The 8,581-nt window shown below is 41.6% G+C and overlaps 1 protein-coding gene across 2 annotated transcripts in view; it reads left to right on the top strand.

Annotated features, from left to right (window-relative positions):
• The first annotated feature begins 644 nt into the window (after positions 1-644).
• ankrd11 (ankyrin repeat domain 11) overlaps positions 645-8,581 on the top strand; it is a 252,845-nt gene continuing 244,908 nt past the window's right edge. For both annotated transcript variants that reach the window (XM_062033611.1, XM_062033603.1), the window contains exon 1: positions 645-1,067. The gene's annotated coding sequence lies outside the window, so the exon portion shown is untranslated. The remainder of the gene's footprint in view (positions 1,068-8,581) is intronic.

Genomic DNA, 8,581 nt, shown 5'->3' with positions numbered 1-8,581 from the left:
ACTGTGCAATCTACTAATAAAAGTCTCAATCAATCAATCAATCAATCAATCAATCAATCAATCAATCAATCAATCAATCAATCAATCAATCAATCAATCAAACTATCTATCTATCTATCTATCTATCTATCTATCTATCTATCTATCTATCTATCTATCTATCTATCTATCTATCTATCTATCTATCTATCTATCTATCCATCTAAATGTTATGTTAAACTATTTATTTTTATTGTATTCCTTTGTTAGATTTTTAAATGAATGAAATAAATAAATGAACTGAACTGAATGATGCACTTAAATTGTCCTTATTTATGAATATAGGCGTTCGTATTTCCTATGACATTGTACCGTAATGTCAACAAAAAGTAAACACGATTTGAAGGCTGTGATAAAACAAGCGCACCTTTGATTGGTCCTTCCATCGTAACGCTTCCATGGAGTGCGGCGGCTCTGGTGCTGCAACTCCGCACAGAGGTGGCCATGTTGGCTCTAACCTGGCACAACCAGAATTGGAACCGGATTTACGTCTCAGATCCAAAATGGAGCCAGTTTCCTAGTGCGCGGGTGTCGTCCTCGACCAATCACAACGCGACTTCCACCCCCCCCCTCCCCTCCCCTCCCCTCCCCTCCCCGAGCGTTTCCGTCTTGCGCCTCGTCGTCACACCGAAGAAGTCGAAGGCCGCTCGGGAGAAAAAAAAAACATTCGTACCGCTCAGCGGAGGACTCTTAAACGAAACATTCTGCGATATTTTTCACGGCTTTTCCCGCAGCCCTTGCACGCAAACGGACGCTTAAAGGGTCGCGCTCCGAGGTGAAGAATGAACTAGCCGCGTTGCAACCGTATTTTCGTGGATAAAAAGGTTGTTTTGTTTTTTTAACCAAGCTAGCGTTAGCCGCGTTTGTTTGGGGGGGAGAGCTGCTATGGTCCTGGCCAGGCTATGCGGATGTTTCCGGGACAATTTGAGCTAAAACGAACGCAACAAATGGGAACATCCAGTATCGGCTGAAAACACCGTGGCGTTGAATAAAGCCTCCGTTCAGACTTTAAGGACATTTCGACGCGGGTAAGTGCTCTTTTCCCCCCACCACCACCATAACAAACATGCTATTGCTGCCCCATAAATGTGCTCCGTTCAACAAACTTCTCATGTTGCTCATGTTTTGCACACAAAAGCCTTGAAATGTGCAGAAATTAATGTGCTTGTAACATCGGTTTAATAAAAGAGGCTATCATGTGTGCATGCTTGCTTTGTGCTTACGTGTTTGTGTTGCATTCTTACGAGATAAGCCCTAATGGGGACTTGCATTATTACCACATGCATTAACCCCCCCTCGTCAATATGCTTTTATGGTAACATGCATGACATACATATGGAGCATGCTGTGTACATTGTGTCCCAATGATGTGTGCTTGATGTTTTAACTTGACTTTATAGTCACATTTTCGATGGCAACCTCATATCTAAATTTACATTTCTATTTATTGTTTTAATTGTTTTTTAATCATATTTTTTCAAATATTGGTTTTATATTTATTCATTTTGTTTTTATTCAGTCATTAGTGGAGCTATGGATAGTATTTGAATCTTGTTTTTAATATTTTTGTGCAGCACTTTGTGCTTTAAATGTGCTATATAAATAAAGTGGATTGGACCTACCCACCCACGGTATGTGTCAGTTCTCCTACTATGATTTTGTGCAGGCACTGATTGGTGTGAATTGTTTTTTTTGTACGTTAAAGAGAAGCATAACATGTTGGGATGATGGCCGAGCAGCATTTGGTGCAGTAGCAATGGCGAGGAAAAAGCACTGCAGTGCTGCTGGTGGTGTTTTCCACCAAGATGGCCTTGTTGAGGGTTTAATGTTGATAACACTGCAGATGTGGCGATACATGCATATATAGAGCTCGGGTCCCCCGGCTTTTCTTTTGCCAGTTTCATCAGATTCTGCAAAATCGGACTGTTTTTGGGTGTGTTCTTCAATACCTTTAGCATATACAGTCGTGGTCAAAAAATTACATACACTTGTAAAGAACATAATGGCTGTCTTAAGTTTCCAATCATTTCTACAACTCTTATTTTTTTGTGATAAAGTGATTGGAGCACATACTTGTTGGTCACAAAAAACATTCATGAAGTTTGGTTCTTTTTATGAATTTATTATGGGTCTACTGAAAATGTGACCAAATCTGCTGGGTCAAAAGTATACATACAGCAATGTTTATATTTGGTTACATGTGCCTTGGCAAGTTTCGCTGCATTAAGGCGCTTTTGGTAGCCAAGCTGGCAAGCTTCTGGTTGAATTTTGACCACTTATGACATCACATGGACAAAGATAAGGTGAAAAGTTCTGTGGTCAGATGAAACAAAAATTGAGAAATTTGGTCAGCATGATCAAGAGTCAACCGAGAACCACCAAAAATCAGAAGCTGCTGGAACACAGTCGTCAGTGTCCACAGTCAAGCATGTTTTGCATCGCCATGGACTGAGAGGCTACCATGCAAGAAGGAAGCCCTTGCTCCAGAAGCGACACCTTAAAGGCCTACTGAAATTTTTATTTTTTATTTAAACGGGAATAGCAGATCCATTCTATGTGTCATACTTGATCATTTCGCGATATTGCCATATTTTTGCTGAAAGGATTTAGTAGAGAAAATCGACGATAAAGTTCGCAACTTTTGCTCGCTGATTAAAAAAAAGTCTTGCCTGTACCGGAAGTAGCGTGACGTCACAGGAGGTAATATTCCTCACAATTTTCCTTTGTTTACAATGGAGCGAGAGAGATTCGGAGCGACAAAGCGACTATTACCCCATTAATTTGAGCGAGGATGAAAGATTCGTAAATGAGGAACGTTACAGTGAAGGACTAGAGAGGCAGTGATGGACGTATCTTTTTTCGCTCTGACCGTAACTTAGGTACAAGCTGGCTCATTGGATTCCACACTCTCTCCTTTTTCTATTGTGGATCACGGATTTGTATTTCAAACCACCTCGGATACTATATCCTCTTGAAAATTAGAGTTGAGCACGCGAAATGGACATTTAAAGTGACTTTTATCTCCACGACAATACATCGGTGACACACTTAGCTACTGAGCTAACGTGATAGCATCGTTCTCAAATGAAGATAGAAACAAAAGAAATAAACCCCTGACTGGAAAGATAGACGGAAGATCAACAATTCTATTAAACCATGTACATGTAACTACACGGTTAAAAATTCTCAGCCTGGTAAGGCTTAACAATGCTGTTGCTAACGACGCTAAGGCTAATTTAGCAACTTAGCAACCGGACCTCACAGAACTACCGTATTTCCTTGAATAGCCGCAGGGGCGCTAATTAATTTAAAACCTCTTCTCACTCCTGCGGTTACGAAAACCATGCGGAATGAGCAAGCATGCTCTAATTATTTTAAAACCTCTTCTCACTCCGGCGCATACCTTATCATTAAAAACACATTTAATAAAAAAAACGTTATTATGATCTTACCTTTACTTGTAGATGGGTCCATGTGCAGCTGCTTCTGATCAAAGGCAGTCTTTCTCATCTTTCTTCAATTTTAAAAGTCTCTGGAGATATTCCTTTAATTATTACCTCCTGCTTCGATTGAAAGTCCAGTTTAGAAAACGGTTTTATTTTAGATATGTAATCCTCCATGTTAAAAGTGCAAGCAAACAATTGCTGCATGCTTGCTGCTTGTTGTCTTCTTCTGCAGTACCTGTCTCCTGCAGTACTGGTAGTCGCAAGAAGGATCACTAGCGCCCTCTACCACCTGGAGGCGGGAGTCATTTAATGACTCATATTTGACCCGGCGGAAGTGCCAAGCATGCGCTAATTATTTTGCGAAACGAGTTTGACCCGGCTGTAATTCTAGGCAGGCGAATACTATATTCCCGGCGCCAATTCAAGGAAATACGGTATGCTAAAAACATTAGCGCTCCACCTACGCCAGCCAGCCCTCATCTTCCCATCAACAGCCGTGCTCACCTGCGTTCCAGCGATCGACGGCGCGACGAAGGACTTCATCCGTGGGTTTGGCGGCAAGCATCGGCTAGGCGTCTGCTAGTCCTTGTTGTGTTGCTGTAAGTATTGTACTTAGCCGCTAATACACCGATCGATCCCACCTACAACGTTCTTCTTTGCAGCCTCCATTGTTCATTAAACAAATTGCAAAAGATTCACCAACACAGATGTCCGGAATACTGTGGAATTTTGTCGAAGAAAACAAGAGGTTTTTGTATCCGGTCCGATGTGGTCCAACCACTTCCGTGGATTTTGTGACGTCACGCGCATGAATCATATCCAAAGGAGTTTTTCAACCGGAAGTGTGGCAGGAATTTTAAAATTGCACTTTATAAGTTAACCCGGCCGTATTGGCATGTGTTGCAATGTTAAGATTTCATCATTGATATATAAACTATCAGACTGCGTGGTCGGTAGTAGTGGGTTTCAGTAGGCCTTTAAGGCTCGTCTAAAGTTTGCTGCTATCAAATGGACACAGATAAGACCTTCTGGAGGAAAGTTCTGTGGTGAGATGAAACAACAATTTAGCTGTTTGGACGTTTAAGTCAGGACTTTGGGAAAGCCATTCTAAAACTTTAATTGTAGCCTGATTTAGCCATTCCCATACCACTTTTGACGTGTGTTTGGGGTCATTGTCCTGTTGGAACACCCAACTGTGCCCAAGACCCAACCTCCGGGCTGATGATTTTAGGTTGTCCTGAAGAATTTGGAGGTAATCCTTCTTTTTATTGTCCCATTTACTCTCTGTAAAGCACCAGTTCCATTGGCAGCAAAACAGGCCTAGAGCTTAATACTACCACCACCATGCTTGACGGTAGGCCTGGTGTTCCTGGGATTAAAGGCCTCACATTTTCTCCTCCAAACATATTGCTGGGTATTGTGGCCAAACAGCTAAATTTTTGTTTCATCTGACAGCACATGGACAAAATAAGACCTTCTGGAGGAAAGTTCTATGGTCAGAGGCTAGCGTGTGTGCCTGCTTTCTTTGTGCTTACGTGTTTGTGTTGCATTCTTACGAGATATGCCCTAATGGGGACTTGCATTATTACCACATGCATTAGCCCCTCGTCAATATTGTTTTATTGTAATATGCATGACATACATATGGAGCATACTGTGTACGTTTTGTCCCAATTATGTGTGCTTGATGTTTTAACTTGACTTTATAGTCACATTTTCAATGGCAACCTCGTATCTACCCACCCACGGTATGTGTCAGTTCTCCTAGTATGATTTTGTGCAGGCACAGATTGGTGTGAATTGGTGTTTTTTTGTACGTTAAAGAGAAGCATAACATGGTGGGATGATGGCCGAGCAGCATTTGGTGCAGCAGCAATGGCGAGGACAAAGCACCACAGTGCTGCTGGTGGTGTTTTCCACCAAGATGGCCTTGTTGAGGGTTTAATGTTGATAACACTGCAGATGTGGCGATACATGCATACATAGAGCTCGGGTACGCCATCTTTTCTTTTGCCAGTTTCAGCAGCTTCTGCAAAATCTGACTGTTTTTGGGTGTGTTCCTCAATAGCTTTAGCATATATTTACACACCTGTTCCATTTGGGATTTGAGCTCATTTCTGAATGACGTTTTAATGGTAGTTTCAGAAATTATATTATTTTCATTAGGTGTGTAATGATTAATCGATATATCAATATCTGTATATTTTCTCTAGGGATTTAACAGTATTGGGCTAGGACAGACCTGGGCAAATTAAGGCCCGTTAAGCTTTTCAATCTGGCCTGCCGGACATTCCCAAATAATTATTTTAGATCTTTAAGATGGGAACTGTAGCTGCCATTATGCTGTGCAGTGATGTTTTCAAATTACCATAAGTCTTGAACTATACAAAGTATTTCAATGGTTGGAATCTGCGCTTTTGCAGGATATACTAGTGAGTATGGTCATCTAAGTAAGGCACAGCAGCTTGAGCGTTTCCACAGAGTGTTTCCATAGAGGCCATCCTGAAATGCGGGTGTCAGGGACAGACGCGGAAGGAGATTTTTACAACAAAGTTCTAAAGCTTAGTGATATATCAGATGTATCAGATTGTAGGTGGGTATATTTTTTACACTTCGCGTTCATATTTCGCTGTGTTTGTTGCATTTTTGTTGCGTTTCGCTTGGTTGTAAAATATCGAGAGGGGCTGTGACGTTCATATGTTGTCAATATTCAGTGTTTTATCCTTCATAGTTAAAGGCCTACTGAAATGATTTTTTATTTATTTAAACGGGAATAGCAGATCCATTCTATGTGTCATACTTGATCATTTCGCGATATTGCCATATTTTTGCTGAAAGGATTTAGTAGAGAAAAGCGACGATAAAGGTCGCGACTTTTGCTCGCTGATAAAAAAAAGCCTTGCCTGTACCGGAAGTAGCGTGACGTCACAGGAGCTAGGATTCCTCAAAATTCCCCATTGTTTACAATGGAGCGAGAGAGATTCGGACCGAGAAAGTGATGATTACCCCATTAATTTGAGCGAGGTTGAAAGATTCGTAGATGAGGAACGTTACAGTGAAGGACTTGAGAGGCAGTGATGGACGTATCTTTTTTCGCTCTGACCGTAACTTAGGTACAAGCTGGCTCATTGGATTCCACACTCTCCTTTTTCTATTTTGGATCACGGATTTGTATTTTAAACCACCTCGGATACTATATCCTCTTGAAAATGAGAGTCGAGAACGCAAAATGGACATTCAGTGCCTTTTATCTCCACGACAATACATCGGCGAAATGCTTTAGCTACGAGCTAACGTGATAGCATCGTGCTTTAACTGCATATAGAAACAAAAAAAAATAAACCCCTGACTGGAAGGATAGATAGAAAATCAACAATACTATTAAACCGTGGACATGTAAATACACGGTTAATGCTTTCCAGGCTGGCGAGGGTTAACAATGCTGTGCTAACGACGCCATTGAAGCTAACTTAGCAACCGGACCGCACAGAGCTATGCTAAAAACATTAGCTCTCCACCTACGCCAGCCAGCCCTCATTTGCTCATCAACACCCGTGGTCACCTGCGTTCCAGCGATCGGCAGAAGGACGAAGGACTTCACCCGATGCGTTTGGCGGCCCGGAGACGTAGGAAGTCAAGGTGAGGTCGGCGGCTAGCGCGGCTAGCGCTCCAACAAAGTCCTCCTGGTTGTGTTGCTGTAGTCCGCTGCTAATACACCGATCCCACCAACAACTGTCTTCTTTGCAGTCTTCATTGTTCATTAAACAAATTGCAAAAGATGTCCAGAATACTGTGGAATTATGAAATGAAAACAGAGCTTTTTGTATAGGATTCTACGGGGTACCATAACTTCCGTTATACTGACTTCGTCACGCGCATACGTCATCATACCGCGACGTTTCAGCCGGATATTTCCCGGGAAATTTTAAACGTCACTTTATAAGTTAACCCGGCCGTATTGGCATGTGTTGCAATGTTAAGATTTCATCATTGATATATAAACAATCAGACTGCGTGGTCGGTAGTAGTGGGTTTCAGTAGGCCTTTAATATTGTAAATCCCACATTCTTTATTTTCATGTACATTCTAGGTGTCTCATTCAGTAGCAAATTTAAAATTCCATTCCGTTTTTTAAGGCGGTCTGTCATAACGTTTTTAGCATTCAATCAGACATTATTGTGAGGTTTTGTGTTAGTGTTCCTTAAAATAGATATACCGGCCCTCAGACAATTTTTTTCTCTCTCAATTTGGCCCCCGAGTCAAAATAATTGCCCAGGCCTGGGCGAGGAAGTGTGGCCTGAAAACGCATTGAATTGCGGGTCTTGCTGGACTCTTATTTCCACTGCCAAATACAGGACTCTGTCCAAAAGTTGGGTTCTTTTCTTTAATAAGTTTAAAACATGGCGCGTACATGCGACATAATTAACTGCCACAATGGTTGCCATGATCGCTTCAGGAAAAAAAACGATATGGTGAGATTTTTTTTGTAAAATGTCCGCAAACTTCGGAGCGCTTCTTCCGCCCGGTGCCACCATGTTGCTCTCTGACAATGTCTGACATCACTACGCACGTTGCCTAATTGCGTCATCCTCACCCGGAAGAACCGTTAACGGAATCGGTTGAAAAAATGGCAAGTGATTCCAAGGAATTGATACACTGGGTTCTGAAGAAGAACCGGTTTTCAATTCCCATCCCTAGTTTTGGTCATATCTATTTATCTGGAATCTTTGGAAGTCTTTTGGTGTGTTTATGAGAATAGCTTTAATATAGAGGCAACTTGTTTTTTCACTCTACTGGTACTTTAAAACTGACTTCGTTGACAGTCGAGATACGGGACAGATTCAGCAGCTTGCTTAAATCTCGTCTATTGGACGTGCTCGTGTAGATCAATTCCAACAATTCGACCTATTTTTCAAGGAGGTGAGCCTTTGGAACCGGGTCCGGTTTGTTTCGGTGCAGTCCCTTGATTTGTTTTTACTTTGGATTTCAACTCACTGAATCATATCTTATTGTTCTAAATAAACTAATATTGCCCCTGAATCGTATCAGCAACCTCAAATTACAATTCGAATCGTTGTTAAAACGAGTCGTTACAC

Source organism: Entelurus aequoreus, linkage group LG02, assembly GCF_033978785.1.
Source record: "Entelurus aequoreus isolate RoL-2023_Sb linkage group LG02, RoL_Eaeq_v1.1, whole genome shotgun sequence".
Classification (NCBI taxonomy): Eukaryota; Metazoa; Chordata; class Actinopteri; order Syngnathiformes; family Syngnathidae; genus Entelurus; species Entelurus aequoreus.
Note: the sequence above shows the minus strand (reverse complement) of the source record. Positions and strands in the feature narration are given on the sequence as shown.